We start from the raw sequence: 18,680 nt of genomic DNA on the forward strand, positions 1-18,680 counted from the left end.
CACCAAGGCCCTGGGAGGTGACCGGGGACCCCCCTCCACCACCCGCCGCACCCCAGGGCCGCCAGGCCTGGCGGGGGAAGGGAAGGGGCTGCGCGTGGCATTGCCTCCCCCCCCCGCGGCCCACACGCCCCCGCAGGCATGGGGGGGCAGCTAGAGGGGCCCCCGTGCCACCACCCAACACCCCAGGGCATCAGGGCCCACCTAAGGAAAAGGATCCCCTTTTGAAGGGGTATCCTGAAGTCCATTACCCCCGTTATCCCTTGGGATCCCTCTAGTGGGGGGGGGGCAAAGGCCCCAGGCTTACCTTTTGGAGCGAGGAAGTCCAGCGACGTCCTTCCTGGAGAAGCTCTGGAGCCAAGTGTGGATTCCTAGGTAAGATCCTCCCTCTATTGTGTGGGCAGGTAATCCCTCCCCTACCTGGCCTGGTCTCCTTGGCAACGCTTCCCCCAGGTGGGATTGGACAACTGACTGAGGTAGGTGGAGACCTCCAGGTATCCCACCTGAGGGAAGGCAAAGCCAAGCCTATGCTGTTGGAGCCGCTCCAGATCTAGGGGCTGCACGCGTCCACGCAAAGGGCGCCCCCCATTTTAAGCGGGGAGCGGTCATTATTAATCTAGCGAATTGTTCGGAATAGATAGATTTAATTCCATTCAGATATTCTGAGCGAGTATCGAGGCAGCTTCTTATGTATTTTGTAACTTGATGCAAGAACCTTCCCTCTCAGTCTCAGTCACCTCACTGCTATGTTAGGAAAGTGATACTGGCCTACCTTGGAAGACTGTTGTAAGAAAAAAGTAGGTTTTTTAAATTGTACCCATGGTTTTTCAGAACCTATGGCTTGTCTAACTGATGCACTTACCTGAACTCACCTTTTACATGCCTTCTGAGGACATCAATTTTTCTTTTTCTTCCATGCTGCCCCCAGCAAAGGAAATTTTTGTGTTTCGTTTGTGTTCCTTTGCATACTTCTGTATCTGTATTTTATTTTGTTGTACTTAGCTTTGGGGAAAAACCCTTAATAGACAAATATACAATGTTTAAATTGTTATATTGAACCAAAAACAGAGGTGCCACACTACTGGCAATTGCAAGTTTGAGAACACTGCTGGAAATTAGCATGTTGAATCCTAAGATCATCTGTCCAGTGGTTGTTGCTTCTGCTCGGATGAATTGGATAAAATGATTCTAGGGTAATTAAATGTTGACCTACATATCCATTTTTCATTTTCATATACAGTGGTACCTCGGGTTAAGAACTTAATTCATTCCGGAGGTCCATTCTTAACCGGAAACTGTTCTTAACCTGAGGCACCACTTTAGCTAAAGGGGCCTCCCACTGCCGCCGTGCAATTTCTGTTCTCATCCTGAAGCAAAGTTCTTAACCCGAGGTACTACTTCCGGGTTAACAGAGTCTGTAACCTGAAGCGTATGTAACCCGAGGTACCACTGTATAGTTATTGTGTTCTATATAATTTTAAGTATAATTCCCCATACAAGTGAATAGTAAAAGAACTCATACAAGTAATGCTGACACAACCCCTCACACACACTACCATATTTTTTGCTCTATAAGACGCACCAGACCATAAAACGCACCTAGTTTTTGGAGGAGGAAACAAGAAAAAAAATATTCTGAATCCCAGAAGCCAGGACAGCAAGCGAGATCGCAGTGATCCCGCTTGCTGTCCTGGCTTCTGGGATAGCCACACGCAGCCCCCGGCAGCGGGATGAAGGCTTCTGTTGCCCGGGAGAACTTGCGCATGGCTAAGGCTCCCCCAAGACCTGTGCTCCCTTTAAAGAGCCTGTGAAGCGCTCTTTCCCTGGGGAAAAGCCAAGAGCCGCACACAAGCTCCACACGGCTAATAAAAGGGAGCACTGAGCAGAGCCTCCCGCCTGCATTCGCTCCATAAGACGCACACACATTTCCCCTTACTTTTTAGGAAGGGAAAAGTGTGTCTTATAGAGCGAAAAATGCGGTAAGTAGAATAAGAGAAGCATAACCACCCGACCCCACCCCTCTCCCTCTTTTGTCTTTTTCTTCTTCTTCTTCTTCCTAATTGTTTAAACCAGTTCATAAACCAAGAACTTATACACTGATCACTAATAATGAAACATATGTTGCAGATATTTTTCCACAATTATTATGCTATTTTTGTGACATACTAATGACATGAGAAAACTTGTATAATGTTATTCTTGTTTATATAAGCCAATAAACACACACACACACACACACACACACACACACACACACAATTTTAGTTCTCATTTCCCCTAATTTCTTTCCAAGCAATTTTCCCCAAAATAACACATTTCTGAAGAAGTGTGCATGCACACAAAAGCTCATACCAAGAACTAACTTAGTTGGTCTTTAAGGTGCTACTGGAATGAATTTTTTTATTTTGACTATGGCAGACCAACACGGCTACCTATCTACTACATTTCTGTTTGTTATTGCCACAAATATATGTATTTTTGATGCACACTTTTCCCTAACGTATGTGTCACGGGAAATGGGGTTGCTTGTGTGTAAATCTCCAGCCGTTCCAAACTGCTTAGGTGTGGTTGTGTCTTTTTCTGACTGAGCAGCCCTTTGCGCTGCTGCTCAGTCGCTAGCAGAATCCGTGAGTGAGTGTCTCCTAAATTTCCTCCAGCATAATAATTCCTTAACGGACAACCTTCGCCTCGCCTCTCTGCGCGGAAGCCTTCTGCGCAGAGTGGGCGTGCCGAGTGGTGGTCCTCCACCCTCCTCACTGACTTCACTGGAAGAGTCTCGGAGCCTCACGTCCGAGCTGCTCTCTGCCTCTCCCTTCTTCCTGGTGTCACCTGGACTTCCTTCCCCAGATGACGTTCTCTCTCTTCCCTTACTTGTCCCCTCTCCTGCAGAGTCCGGGAGCCTCGCCTCTCCCCTCTGCTCCGATGTCAGTTCCCTGACAGTATGTCCACATTGTTTTTTGTTGGAGAACCATGTGGCAAAATTCCAAGAAGTGCAAATTTCAAAAGAAAGCTGCGTTTCAGTGTGCCTCTTGTTTAAGGAAGGGTGAATTGGGTCAGTTTCATGTTAAGGGAACTGAATTTCCTCTCCATCCCTCTGTTCATATTGAGAAACATTCTCTTTTGCTTTGAGGTTCATTTTTTATGCTTTCTGGACTTTTTGTTTCATTTTAACTGGGATGTGGTCATTGTTGCCCAGGCAGCCTGTGCAAACACCCCTCTCTGAGCTCCTGGGAATGGGGGAAGGTTAGAATACAAATGCTGCAAATAAAACGAAAAAATGGAACCAAAAAAATCAATGAATACTATATCATATGAAGGCAAAGGAATGGGGAACATGGTCTTAGCATGGGCATAGCGAGGACTTTTGTTAGCGGGGCAGAAATGACATGATTGGTCAGTTAAGTATTTCTATTGTTTTATTTGATAGGGAGCAGCTGCCCTCTGCCCCCCCCTAGCTATGCCCATGGGTCTTATGAAACAAAATGTGGTATTTTGGGCTTGTGGCTCCCCCCCCCCCCGGGCTGGTAACTTGCAAGGAAGGAGGACTTGTATTAGCAGCACACAAAGAGAGAGAGAGGGGGGGGAGAGAGGGAGGGAGGGAGGGAGAGGGAGAGTATTCTGCCAGAACCATGGTAATATGGAAATAAACAAGTCTGGTTCCACACTTGCATCAGCATCGCCTGGGCAACCTGGGAGTGAATTGCGACATGAGGCATTGTTTATGTTCCAAAAAGGAGGGGGTAGAGGAGGAATTGGAAAGCTGAGTAACATCCCCACTCCTTATTGAAATCTACATCCAGATTTCCATTCCATCCAGAGAAGCAGCATCAGCGGTATGGGTGACTGACACAACCAATTGCTACTTTGATTGGTAACTGAAATCCTAAGACCTTTGTTTGCTGTGTATTAGCATGATTAGGGTTAGGGAGCATAGCAATGCAAAGGCCAGTTGCCACCTCTCTTAGAAACTCCAGAGAATTAGAAAGACACAGAAGAAATTGTTTGTATTCTCCAAATGCTGCCCCACAGACCATGCCACTACAAGGAGATGACAAAAGGCATTGTTTTTGTGCCCTGTATTTAAGTTTTATTCCCCACCCCCTCCAAAGTGCTCAGGGTGAGGGATCAGGCCTGGTCTCATGCTCTGGAGGTGGTGCTCCCTTCATTCTGCTCCTCTGTCCTGAAGGGCTCTGGGATTAGGGTGGACACAGTTGTGGTTCTCCGGGGGGAAGGGTCAGACTTATGCTTGTGTGATAGGAATTTTATGGTTTTAGATATATAGTAATGTTCATAACTGCACATACATAGATCAGCACAGGAACCATTTTGATTCCTAAACTGACCAAATCCTTTCTCTGCAAGGTTAAAATTGGAAAAGCCTCCCCATTGTCTCTTCCTTTAATCTGTGTTTGAATAAGGTGTGAGCCTGTGACCTGGCCCAGGAAATAAGTATTTTAGCACTACAAAAGAATGGCCAGGCTCCCCAGAAAATCCAATCAAGTAACCTGCTAGACAGGAGATAAACAAGGACAAGAGAAAAACAACATTTAAATTTCTGTGATGTAGGTGGGATGTATCTGAGGGGTGGTCTTAGGTTACACCCCTTCTGTGATGTATGCATAATGTTTCTGGGGGTGGTCCTGATCTAGAGAAGGGGAATTTCAAAAGTCTTTATAAGGCCTTGCAGGCTATTGTTCTGGGTCCTCTTCCTCTCCTGCGTGTGAGGGGGGTACCCTGTTGCAACAGATCAATAAAGATCAAGCTTACTAGCTGCTTTGCTTCTCAATATTCTCTGGTTGGCCTCTGTTATTTTCTCCTACCAATAGGGAACCTATGTAAGGATTCTATATGGGCTCTTGGATACCCCATAAGGGAAAAGGGCATATTTTTATTTACAACAGATGGCGACCACGCACGAAGGGACTTTTGGTTACCCGGATTCTGGAAGCGAGGAAGGACTGGTTATCCAGCGCGCACCAGGCAGTTTGCCAGGAGGAATAACCAGTCTTCCATCGGTCCCAGGGTCTGGCAATAACTTGGGGTTTCAGCGGGGCTAACCAGAGGAAGCAAATCTTGATCAGGCCGGCCTTAAACAACCAGTCAAGAGATCCCGGAATCACCAGGACAGCGCTTGCGAAGTGAGTATGAGTAGGAAAAATGGGTAGTGGGGTGGGATTCTGCAAACCACAGCAAACCTATACTTCTCAAATCCTTACTTCTTTCCTCACTTTAACTCTTGAAAAAATTGCCTTCTACTCCTTTCTGTCCCCTCGATCTCAACACCAGCCTTAGCCCTTCGGAGTATGCCCAGGCAAAGGTTGTGTGTGATTTCTTCCACTTAATTCTTTATGCCAACCTATTCCTTCGGAGTTTTGCCCAGAAAGGTTGTGCAATTTCTTCTGCACTGAAAACTAACTTCCAGCGCAGCCGCACCTCTGCCATGGCGATCTTTGTTAGAAATGACCTGTGAACAGAGAACGCAAGGGCGCTGAATTCCTTTCCATCTTTCATATTCCAGAGTCTCAATCTGGCATTGCAAGTGTGCAAGCGTTCAGTAGGGACTCTGAGTTAGATTGTAAAAGGCAGGGAGGTTGCTGTGAGTTGTAGAATAGAGATTTGTCCAGGTATCCCCAGGTTTTTTCCCTTGGATCCCCAAGTTTTCCCCTCGGAGATTTGTCCAGGTATCCCCAAGTTTTCCCTTGGATCCCCAAGTTTTCCCCTCGGAGATTTGTCCAGGTTTCCCCAAGTTTTCCCCTCGGATCCCCAGGTTTTCCCCTCGGAGATTTGTCCAGGTTTTCCCAAGTTTTCCCCTCGGATCCCCAGGTTTTCCCCCTCGGAGATTTGTCCAGGTATCCCCAGGTTTTTCCCATCGGAGATTTGTCCAGGTATCCCCAAGTTTTTTTGTCCAGGTTTCCCCTTTTCCGGACCCTTCGGAGTTTTGCCCAGGTCCAAAACCCTTTTAATTGAAAATGGGTGCACCTCAGTCAAAAGAAAAATAGTCCCCAGACCCCTGGCGTGAAAGAAGCCCAGTTGGTGCTTACTTCCCGCCTGGACTCTGACAGTCCCCTTCAATTTGTGTTTAAGAAACGTTTTTCCTGTGTTTAAATTGTACTTAGGTAACATCCAGCAGCTGCTTATCTTAAATGTGCCATCTAAAATAAGAATGCAAGCTTGCTCCAAATTCTAAATCTAAGGAAGCCATGTTGAACCTTATCAGTCTTAAAAACAAGACAAAATGGAGAATGGAGTGTGCAAATGTTTATTTGAGAGAGGCTCTAAAAGAGTTTTCCTCCCAAGTGGTAAAATCCTGTATACGTGCTACTTGTGTTCTGAAAGGAGGATTACCCCACCTCCTTTCTCTAGTTTCAGTGGGGAGGGTGATTTTAAGTCTAATGGTAAATGTTGTGTTGTAACTTTTGAGTTTGTGAGTACATCTGTGTTCCAGTCTAAGTTAACCTAATGTTTCTAGTTAACCTAATGTTTCTGCTGCAAAAGCCTAGTTGAGCCAACTGCTCTCTCAAGCTAAAATGCAGTGTATGTATTTCATTAAGCATATGCCTATGAAAGTATGGTGTTCCTTCTAAGAAAAATATGTGAGTGCAGTTTTAACTTTGATTTGGTTGGACAGAAGAGTTATTGTAAGGCTCCTGGTATCAGTCTCTATAAGACGTCCTGGCCTCTTTTCTTAGAAAATGCCCCCCCCCCTGTTTCATTCTGTCTCTTTCAGGGGTTTTTCCCCTTCTCCTTCTTATTCTGTGCCAGGTAAATTTACTCCCGAGTAAGCTTCCTTTAAAGGAAACTGCAAAGGGGGGGGGGCATAGATTAGGCTTACTATTCCTCTGCAAGTTCAGGAAAAATTGTCACTTTTGTATTCCTTTTAAATCAAATCTATGGTTGTTTTAACTATGCTTTATAAGAGATCCTCTCCCTATCTTAGGAAAAATGTTCACTTCAGTCTTTAAAGATAATTTATCTAGGAACTTTCACTCTTTAGTCTAAGGAAGTAAACACTCACTCAAACTAGCTTCAAGATCTGCTAAAAGGGTTGGGTACTTTTATTTTCCTCTTCCTTAGTACATGATAGGCGCATGGCTTGTGGTCTCTTCCCCAGTTGTGTCTGTGTACATAAGTATGTGTGTGTCTCTCTGGTAGTACAAATCTTGCTATGAACCCTGTATTTTAGGGTTGGACTTATTTAATCAGTTTCTCCATGATGTCTATGAAGTTAATCGAAGCACAACCAAACATTGTTTGAGCATTTCTTATTAATTCTGTCATTTTGGCTAGTGCAAGGTACTTGCACAACTTTAAAATTGCCATTCATTTTTTCTTGGTATTAACTCATTTCCCAGTATTAACATTACAGCTGATGATGTCACATCAAGAAACACTTTTATTTTCATTTGGGATGTTAGAATGCCAAAACAGATTACTTCAGGTTACTTATTAATTGTGTGTCTTAGCATTTATTTATTTTTGGTTCCTCATAGCTCATTTTGTGTGTGTGTTTTACTTTGGGGACATGTTCATCACATGTTGAAAGTCAGTTTCATGAAGTTCTTTTATCAGATAGCACATGGTGAATTTTAAGTTTTTCCCCATTGTTTTCCCATTTTTTCAGTCCAGGAGTAATCTGTGCGGTTTTTGATAATATCTTTGTATTATTTAATAATAATTCTTTTCTAAATCTGATGTCTTTGTGTCAAGTCTGTTTTCATCTAACTGGTAATCTAATTTTTTGCTTTCTTTTTATTTTTTAACCTTTGTATTTTTTACAGTTCTCTTTCTATACATGTGGAGTAATTTTTTATTTTATAATATGAAAAGAACAACAACAACAAAAATTAAGTGAAGGAAAGCAAACAAACTTAGCAGATAATAACAGTAATTATGTGGAAATGTGATAATAATATTGAAATAAATAAAATGCTTAATGTGCTAAGATTTTTTATTATTTGCAGCTTCCCATGGAAACTGGAGGACATCCTTTTTGCCTTTTCCCCCTTCCTTGTCTAACTGTGTTTAAGTCTCCCCAAAACCCTGCCCCCTTACAGGATATCACTTCTACAGATGTGCAATGATGAAAAGCAGCAACAACCCCTCAACTCACAAGACCTGCAACACCAGAGTTTTCAAAGTGCCCACAGTTATCTCTTTCAAAGGCTATAGACAAAGGGGGGAGGGGTTGAACTGACAAAGGGGGGAGGAGTTGAATTGCAAGGACATTTTTTCACTTGAACCTTAAGACTGTGCTCCAGGATTCAAAAGATACATACGTAAAAGATCACAATTGTGTCAAGATATGTAACAGATATTTAATTATTATTTTTTTTGTATTATGTGTTATTATGTAAGAATGTTGAAATGTGTCTGACAGTGTGATTTCCACAAAGGGGGGCAATTTTTTTTTTGTGTGTAACTGTTTTTATGTTTAATGTCTTATTGCTTACACACCAATGGAGAATTCTCATGCATTTTATACTTTCTAATAGCTCACACTATTGTGTAGTCCAATGTTTAGATCAATTTATAACCACATTGTTCCACCTGGCACTCTGCCAACTTTCCCTATCCATTTTAATATGTGTTAAACCTCTTTTTGCCAATGACAAACTTCTGGATCCATAAAACACCAGGTACATGAAGGTGGATATGCTTTGGTTTAGCAGGAATGATTCCTTATAGACTTAAATTGACTTATTTGGACAACTGCCCTTGTTAAGAATGGTTTTCTTTTAACAGATTGGTTTGAAGACTTGAGAACCATGGGGCAAGATAAATTCAAATTGGACTCAGTTTGAATTGGGCAAGTGTATCCAGGCTGCAATTAGCTTTTTGGTCCTTTAAGTGCAAGTGAGCAACTTCTCATGAGCCCAAGACCACAGCCTATAATAAAATCCCATAGCTAAAGGCCAAGGCGAAGACCTCTCCCTCACGAGATGCCCAAAACCTGTGCCAGCTATGGTGAATGCCAGGCGACATGGTTAAATGAAAGCCCTGAGGGGATTCAACAGACAAGATGTGTTGCTGTAGCACTATGTCAGTGTGAGACCACAGAAGAGCTACCTTGACACCTGAGAACACAAAAATGGCGGGGGGGAAGCAAACTGCACTTTTCAGTCATTAGTGGACCTTACCTTCCTGCTAGGTGTAAAGCATAGAACACTATTGAGTAAATGGTCTCTCCCAAAGTGTTAGAATGCCACAAGTAATTTAGTAGCAAAACGCAACATGTGTTATTTTTATGATATATTTATACAAACACATCCATTTACAACATACGATGTTATTATTTGTGGGGCAAAAATTTTTAAGAAAAATTCTAGCCCCAAAGGGGGGAATATTGTGGTAGGAATTTTATGGTTTTAGATATATAGTAATGTTCATAACTGCACATACATAGATCAGCACAGGAACCATTTTGATTCCTAAACTGACCAAATCCTTTCTCTGCAAGGTTAAAATTGGAAAAGCCTCCCCATTGTCTCTTCCTTTAATCTGTGTTTGAATAAGGTGTGAGCCTGTGACCTGGCCCAGGAAATAAGTATTTTAGCACTACAAAAGAATGGCCAGGCTCCCCAGAAAATCCAATCAAGTAACCTGCTAGACAGGAGATAAACAAGGACAAGAGAAAAACAACATTTAAATTTCTGTGATGTAGGTGGGATGTATCTGAGGGGTGGTCTTAGGTTACACCCCTTCTGTGATGTATGCATAATGTTTCTGGGGGTGGTCCTGATCTAGAGAAGGGGAATTTCAAAAGTCTTTATAAGGCCTTGCAGGCTATTGTTCTGGGTCCTCTTCCTCTCCTGCGTGTGAGGGGGGTACCCTGTTGCAACAGATCAATAAAGATCAAGCTTACTAGCTGCTTTGCTTCTCAATATTCTCTGGTTGGCCTCTGTTATTTTCTCCTACCAATAGGGAACCTATGTAAGGACTCTATATGGGCTCTTGGATACCCCATAAGGGAAAAGGGCATATTTTTATTTACAACACTTGGAATGTCTGGAATCAGTATTTTGGTACCTGGAAAAGGGCAGGCGACAGCTTACTCATGCCAAATATAAGCAGGATATGAATGTAAGAAAACAACTAGCTAAATAAATACTCCCCCTTCAATGCCATCTAGGTCTTCAGCTGGTGGGTCAGGACTTCCACCAATACTTGCACCATGCAAATATATGGTCAATGATGAAGAAATGGGTCCCCAAATGCATGTTACTGAAAAGGATGGAGATCCCTATCTAGCCTTTCGTCCATCATTGAATCACAGAACTGTAGAGTTGGGAAGGCCCATGAGTGTCATCTAGTCCAACCCCCTGCCATGCAAGAATCTTTTACCCAACATGGTGCTCGAACCCATGACCCTGAGATTAAGAGTCCCATGCTGCACCAACTGAGTTATCCTAGGTTCAACAAGTCTTGTGGCAGCAAATTCCACACATCAATGGTGAGTGTGCTTTGCTGCGAACAAATAAGAACGTAAGAACATAAGAATCTGTTGGATCTGGCCAAAGGGCATCTAGTTCAGCATTCTGTTCTCACAGTGACCAACCAGATGCCTGTGGGAAACCTGCAAGCAGGATCCAAGCACTCTCCTCCCATGTTTCCAGCAGCTGGTATTCAGAAGCAGGACATAGTCATAGAATCATAGAATCATAGAATCATAGAATCATAGAATCATAGAATCATAGAGTTGGAAGAGACCACAAGGGCCATCGAGTCCAACCCCCTGCCAAGCAGGAAACACCATCAGAGCACTCCTGACATATGGTTGTCAAGCCTCTGCTTAAAGACCTCCAAAGAAGGAGACTCCACCACACTCCTTGGCAGCAAATTCCACTGTTGTCCTGACTAGTTGTCATTGATAGCTTTATCCTCCTCTGTGAATTTATCCAGTCCTCTTTAAAAGCCATCCATGTTGGTGGTCAGCACTGCCTCCTGTGGGAGGGAGTTCCATAGTTAAACTAAGCGCTGTTTATTGGGGCTTTGCTTAATGCTATCAACACACATGAAACTATTTCCCCAACTCCTGCCTGCTGGTTCCCCTTGCATGTTTCTTTTGGTGTGTTTTCTACATGGCTATTTTGCTATTAATCATTTCTATTGTTTTCCTTCTGCTGTTTGGGATCGTGGTACTGTTGCTTGAGCTGCTTGCAATTATATTTTATGGTTGCAATTTCATTCCATGTTGTTCATTTTAAATTGTTCTGAGCTGCCTTGGGGACCTTGTTGTTGAAAGGCAGGCTGGGGGGGGGCAGTAAAATCAGGGGTCGATAAGCTTTTTTTTTTTAGTGCAAGGGCCATATTTGATAACCATCTGAGGGCCATGTACCAGTGTTGAATGGGGTTAGATACAAAAACTGGGTGGAGCAACAGGAGGGACTCTTTGTGCATTAGGCTATAATCCAGCTCCACATACCCTCCAAGTTTCTATACCTACCCCTGCCCCCATCTTCATCCAGGAAAGCAAGAGGCTTTGCTCTCACATTCCAGCCAGGCAAAAGCACTTGAAGAGGGCACAAAGCAGGGGCAGGGAGGCTTGTGACCTGGAGAGAGTGCTAATGGTCAGAGAGAGAGAGGTCTGGTTGGTGGCATGTGGCTCCTGGGCTGAGCCTCCCATTCCTGGTTTAAATAAACAAAGGCACACAGACCTCTGGATTCACCCTCATTCCCTTAGCCCTTACAGTGCAGGGGCTGCAAAGGGGCTCTTCTCTGTCTGTTGTTGGACTAAAACTCCCATCATCCCATGGTGACTGGGGCTGATGGGAGTTGGAGTCCAACAAGCTCTTGGGATGTTGGCTACCCTGGCCTAGGTACATGCCGTTAAATCACATAAACAAGCAGCAATCTCCATTCTTTTAGCACTTATGGTCCTTATGTGGCCAAAACAGCACCATCTGTGCAAGACGGAGGGCTCAGCAAGCCTGGAGAAAACGGCAAGGTTTGAAGATAGGATAGGATAGGATAGGATAGGATAGGATAGGATAGGATAAGATCCCTCAGAGGAGAACACTCCCCCCTCCCCAAATAGCCCAATGTGAACTTAGCATACTTAGTGGAAATTGAATACTGTTTGGGGTGGGGTAGAACGGAGTAGCTGGAACCCTGAGCTGCAACACTCCATGGTGCAACATTTTATTGCAGGTTGGACTTGCATTCATTCATTTACTTTCATTCCCCAGAACACTGGTGACACATACGACTCCCCACTGCAGTGGGCACACTCCAATGCCGACTTCCAGAGCCAAAGGTGCAGCTCAGCCTGTTAGTTGTCTTTCTGGTATCTCTAAGCATCCAGCCAGAGTGCCGGCCATCAAGAAGCAGTATGCGTCCATCAGTGCCAAGTATAAAGGTGAGCTGTGGGAATAGATGGGGCAAGAGAGAGAAGGAGATCAGGAATACAGAGGTACCCATATCTTTGCCAGTCTGGATGTGTTCAACAGCATTGTTGAAAGACCCTCTGGCATCTGGTTAGCCCCTGTGAGAACAGGATGCTGGACTCGGTGGCTGGCTGGCTTGATCCATCAGGGTTCCTTTTTTGTTCTTGTGGAAACCAAAGAAGGAAACTGATCTACATTTCTCAGTCACCATCAGAACTTTCTTCCAAGAGTACTGCTAGCATGCGAGACAGTGCATATTTCCTTGTTAATAAATAATAATAAATAATAAATTTTATTTATATCCCGCCCTCCCCAGCCGAAGCTGGGCTCAGGGCAGCTAACAACAATAAAATAATACAACATTCTAAAATCATTTCATTATAAAATTTATTCAAATCAAATTGATGGCAACCATTGGGCTAGAGTTCTGTGAAGATTGCCAAAGGAGGGAGTCAGGCTAATAATATTTTTTTTCTTTTGTTTTCCTTTTCCTGTGGCTGGTATGTCACCACTGCTGTTGTCCTACCAGGGTAACGCTTGTTTAAAGGGGATGAAGGAAGGGGGTTGGGAAAGTACAGGCAGAGCATAGGTGGTTGAGTAAAATGGGAAATCTTCTCTGGCTTGAATTATAGTCCGAGCCACAGAAGAATTCAGGTGCCTTGTAATGCTCACTTCCTATTGCAATGCAAATATCCTGGCCCAAGGCTAGCGAGATTTTACCAGAGGGAGAAGAAAAGTATGTTGTGGGACTTCCATCAGCCCCAGCCAGTCTGGTTCAATGGTCAGAGATGATGGGAGTTGCAGTGCAGCAACACCTGGAGATCAAACACATCCATTCTTAAGGAAATTAGCCCTGAGTGCTCACTGGAAGGACAGATTGTGAAGCTGAGGCTCCAATACTTTGGCCACCTCATGAGAAGACTCCCTGGAAAAGACCCTGATGTTGGGAAAGATGGAGGGCACAAGGAGAAGGGGACGACGGAGGATGAGATGGTTGGACAGTGTTCTCGAAGCTACAAACATGAGTCTGATCAAACTGCGGGAGGCAGTGGAAGACAGGAGTGCCCAGCATGCTCTGGTCCATGGGGTCACGAAGAGTCGGACACGACTAAACTACTAAACAACAACAACAACAACACCTAGAGAGCTGTAGCTCCAAAACCCAATATATTATTCAATATATTATTCAACACAATATATTATTCCATTTTGCCCTTTTACCCAGTGTGGCAGCTCATAATCTGCAAATGCTAATGGTTCCGGGTTGTCTTCCCATTATTTTATTCCTCCTCCCCCCCCCTTGTGGTTCTCTTGCAGGGCCAGGACCTGGGAAGTATGGTAGGTAGCCTCTCACTGGCATTAAGGACCATGACTTCACCAAGTATGCTGAGCCAGCCTACACAATGCGTGTGAAATCCAGTGAAAGATGTAAGATGCTGACAAGTTAGGTTCTGTGTTATTTGGGTTTTCCCAACAGCATTAACTGACCCACAGGGTGAAGCTGGCTAAACAACTGTTAAATTTGCTGGCAAAACATTTGAACAGAGATTGACAACCTGTGTTTTTGGGACTCTCTAATTATCGGGGCCACAGTTGATGGGACCTGGGTGATCCATGATCAAGAGCTGGGTGGCTTTCCAAAGTTTCCATTCCAACTGGATCAATGGCACTGCATGTAGGGGGCTAATGTAGTTGTTTCTTGACTACAACTCCCATCAGCCCCAGTCAGCATGGTCAAGAATGATAGGAGTTGTAGTCCAGCAAGGGCTGGAGGGTCTTATACTGCTGATTATTATGGTTGCACAAAAATCAGGGTTCTCAGTTGTACAGCTGTGGACCTTAGTGGGAAGAGGATGATCTACACTTAAGCCATGTTGAAGGATAACAGGAATGGAGGTGCAGGGGGGCGGAGCTTAACATATTCACTGCTATCTAGCTAGTGGGTGCCTTTAATTGATATCGGATAGGAAGTCAGTCATTGCAACCAAGCTAAATAGCTCAGAATCCACACCATGCCTCATGCAGACAATTCTTCTTTCCTTTGCAAGTGATCTCGATCACGGAGAGTCCTGGGCCCTGCTACTATGTGGACCCAAGCATTTCCCGTCTAGGGATATGGAGACCAGTTTCATTCCGCATGGTGCAAGAGAGAAAGCGGGCATGTAAGTTGAAAGATGAGAGATACTATGATGGTCAAGATGGGGCTGGAGTGGCATCTGTGCAATTTTGTGATGAAAATGTTTCTTTCTCACCTTGTGCAAAGAAGGCTTGTTGGTCAATCCCTGAACATGAAAGAGAGGGAATGAAAAAGAATGAGTGTGAGTGAATGAGCAGGTGTGTTATGCATGAAAATGGATGTGTGGGAGCATTATGTGTGGAGCTGTGGTCTTAAACCACTGAGTCTCTTGGGCTTGCTGAGCAGAAGGTTGGTGGTTCGAATCCCTGAGACAGGGTGAGCTCCTGTTGCTCTGTTCCAGCTTCTGCCAATCTCGCAGCTTGAAAGCATACCTGTGCAAGTGGATAAATAGGTACTGCTCCAGGGGGAAGGTAAACGGCATTTCCATGCACTCTGGCTTCTATCACAGTGTCCCGGTGCACCAGAATGCTGGCCACATGACCCAGAAAGCTGTCTGCTCCTTCAGCCTGAAGTGAGATGAGCGCCACACCGCATAGACGCCTTTGACTATGTATGTAAGGTCCTTTACCTTACATTTACCTTTTACCTGCATGCATGTGGATTTGTGTATGAATGACAGAGAGCAGGGGTAGACTTTGGTAATACGGTTTTCTAAGTGAGGACAAAATTTGGCACTTCCCCCAATATATTTTATTTCCACAGTAATTCCTTTTGGTACAGTTGCTTTTTAATGGGGTTTCTCAGTAGGTACCCACATGAATATAAGTATTAATTATTATTATTATTATTACTATTATTATTGCTACTACCAATATTATTATTACTATTATTATTATTTTATGCCCCCTTGGCTCAGCACCCTGAGCAGGGGAACAGCCTGCACTGCCCTAGATCTGGCACTACAGAGAGAAGCATATGAAAAAGAGACAGGTGGCCTCACCCTCTTTTTTTATCAGCCACACTCACTGTTTGTCCCAGCCCCACTGGTTTGCAGGCCCTGGAAGGTTGACTGCATGGGAGTGTTGTCCATAGGCTGTAAAAGTTTATTCACTCTTTGATAAAAAAAATATTTCTGAGTAGGGGGTGTCAAGAACCAGACAGGAAAACCAGCTATGTACAGAGACCTTACCTAAGTGGGCTGTTTGATGTGGGAGATTGTCTGGGGTGATATCAAAGTGTAGTTTAAAAGTGTCTGTGACGCCCATCCATCCCTCCATTCATTCCATGTGTGTGTGTGATCCCTATTGCTTTCCAGCTATTGGCCTTGACCGAGTGGGGCTGCTCTGGATAAAGGGGCATTCAAGGAACTGGGGGAAATATAGTTTTCCTGATTGGTGTTCCACCAAGTCAACTGGGTTGAAAAACACTTTTTACCATTAGGGTGTCTAAGTGTCCTACTTTACAGAGGGCAGTCCTCTAGCCAAAGGGTTCTTCCATGTGCTATATATATCAATAGTAACACCTTCAACCTGGCCTGGTAGCAAATCAGCAGCCAGTGCAGATCTTTGAGCACAGGTGTTATATGCTGACAAGGTCTCACTCCTGCCAGCAATCATGTTGCAGCATTCTGGTCAATCACGCTGGAAGTCTCATCTTCCTGATGCCAAGGGACCATAAGATGTTGAGCATGTGGCTGATGAACGGACAGAAAGGAGAGCCACCAAAAACAGCATAAGGGAAAACAAGAGGGTCATGTTGCTTTAGAGTCATAATCTAGGAAGTAGTCTGGAGGGTACCTATGGAATTAACAGTAAATGACAGTGAATTGCAAGGGAAGATGTCATGGAAGAGATTAATAGCAGTGCACTGTTAACTCCACAGGTGATGAACTTAGTTGGAAAGGCTGCTAGAAGAGGAGATTGGAGGACAATGCCATGATTTTTAAAAGTGGGGGGGATTTTCAGTCAAGGCAAGGAGGATAGTGCCTCTTCCTCCAACATCCTCAAAATCACAACAGTTTACAAATGATTCAGCTTAAGAACAAATAGAATTCTCAAATTTAGAGAGAGAAAGAGAGAGAGAATATGCAAGGCTTGTCATCTACAAGGAGGAGCAGAGTATTGTAGCAAATACATGGGGAATGCTTTTCCCTTTCGTTTGAGAAACATCAATGGAAGTTTGGGATCTACTAATAGATCAATAAGTGGGGTTTTTTTACTCCTAACATTAGCAAGTAAAACAGCAACTTAAAAAACAAACAAACCCTGCATGGCAGATTGCTCCTTCTCTTTAAGCCTCAATGTTTCTCACCTGTCAGATTTTACATCCATCATTCCTGCCTCCTCCTGTGCTCCTGTAGGATATGATGTATCTGTTACGATATAGAAGCAATGCGGCCGCGAGCTGGTAGCTTGAAAGCAAAACATAATGGGAATGTTGGGACTGTTCCGTGGAAAACAGAGGGACAGTCAATTAACAGTGCAGAGAGCACCGGAATTAGCTGAGAGCGTAATATGAGCTGTACAGGAAGTACAGGTGGAGTTTGTCTCTCGGCTGTTGGAGTTTGAAGAGAGCAGTCGTGTTTTTCTGTAACGCTGCAAAGACAGAAATAAAGGCATGTAAATACGTTTCTGTCTATCTCTTTCCCCTGCCTGGGGGGGGGGCAGGAAAGAGGGGGGGTGTTCTTCTCACGCTGAGAAGGATCGCCTATCACGACCTAGCCTGTATCCTGCTGGGGAATGCAGACAGGGAGGTCATCAGGAGATCAAGCCGGGTGCCTAGAGAGTTGCCAGTTTCTCCTAATAAAGGCTTGATTCCCAACATCTGGTAGCAGAGGATGGTTTTGATCCATGAAAGCAACAAGAGAGGTTGATGGAGCGTACTTCATCCTCTGCAAGGAGATAAGGAAGATATGGTAGCGTGCGGATGGAAGCACCGGAGGAGGTGTTTTTGCTGAGCAACGGAACCCCTAAGGTATGTGTGAGGGTTTGATTAGCTGCTTGTGCGTGAAAACGTGCTCCCTCAGAGTTTGTGCGCCCCCACAAACCTCCGTGTGTGACGGAGCTCCTCAGACATGTCTGCTCTAGTCACTAGTAGAGTCCGACAGTGGCTGCCTGCGGAAGCGTTTCCAGCAAAGAAGTTCCTTAACGGAAACGCGTCTCCTGGACTCACGGCGTGACAGTTTCCTGCGAGGTATGGGTCTCCCTATGGGAGACTCCGATACCTCCCCACTGTTCTCGCTGGAAGCCTCCCTGAGCCCTCCCTCCTGCTCGCATTCCCTCAGAGACCCACTCCTCCCCCTGCTGGTCCCTGCTTCAGCAGTTGAGTCTCTTTCATCCTGCCTGAGTCCCTCCACCACCTGATGCTCCGATGGCAGTTCCCTGACATCCACTTCCCCTCCAGGGCCCCCCTCACCCCCTCCCAATTCCTCCCCCCTGGGAGGTGAAGGGCTAAAACCCCGAAACGAATCTTCCACATCTTCTGACGTCTCGAACAATTCTCTCCATCGATCGTCGTCCTGGCCAGCTGAATCCTCCTCCTCTTCAGAATCTGGGAACCCCTCCAACTCCTCTTCCTCGTCGGTGGTGGCAAAGTATTCCCTTCGGAACCTCGCTACAGGCTGAGGTTTACGTGGGAACCTCTGATGAAAAGTCTCTATTAAAACCTCGTCATTGACATCCTCTGCCCTAACCCAGGTGTTTTCCGACTCCGGTTCCCCTTCCCACATTACCAAATACTCTACTTGATCTCCCTTCCACCTGGAATCGAGGATCTCCGCTACATGGTAGCTGTGTTCCTTCTCCTCCATTGCTGGTCCCCTAGTGACCCTCCCCTCACTGTCTCCTCTATACGGTGACAGCAACGACCTGTGAAAAACTGGGTGCAGCTTCATGTGGTTCGGTAACCGGAGCCTGAAAGCCACTGGATTGACCTGCTGTATGACTTCAAACGGACCCAGCCTTTTGGGTCTTAATTTCTTACAACCTCCTTTGAATGGCAACCCTTGGGTTGACAGCCACACCTGGTCCCCCACCCTGATGCTTTCACCTTCCCTTCTGTTTTTGTCTGCTTGCCTCTTATATTCCTCCTTAGCCCTGTTTAAGTTGAGTTGGAGCTGGCGATGGATCGCTTCCATTTCTTCCACGAACTGTTCTGCAGCTGGAACGCTCCAGTTCTCCCCCTCCCCCCCTGGGAAGGCTCTGGGATGGCACCCGTGATTAGCC

At 44.9% G+C, this 18,680-nt stretch overlaps 1 pseudogene across 1 annotated transcript in view; it reads left to right on the top strand.

The window, feature by feature from the left end:
* The first annotated feature begins 3,718 nt into the window (after positions 1–3,718).
* Positions 3,719–18,680, top strand: part of LOC308578009 (protein CIMAP1C-like) — a 44,239-nt pseudogene continuing 29,277 nt past the window's right edge. Inside the window, exons 1-4 of the transcript in view lie at positions 3,719–3,830; positions 12,183–12,352; positions 13,698–13,808; positions 14,429–14,542. The product of the transcript in view is annotated as a protein CIMAP1C-like (transcript). The remainder of the gene's footprint in view (positions 3,831–12,182; positions 12,353–13,697; positions 13,809–14,428; positions 14,543–18,680) is intronic.

This window comes from Podarcis bocagei (assembly GCF_964188305.1).
Source record: "Podarcis bocagei genome assembly, chromosome: W".
Lineage (NCBI taxonomy): Eukaryota > Metazoa > Chordata > Lepidosauria > Squamata > Lacertidae > Podarcis > Podarcis bocagei.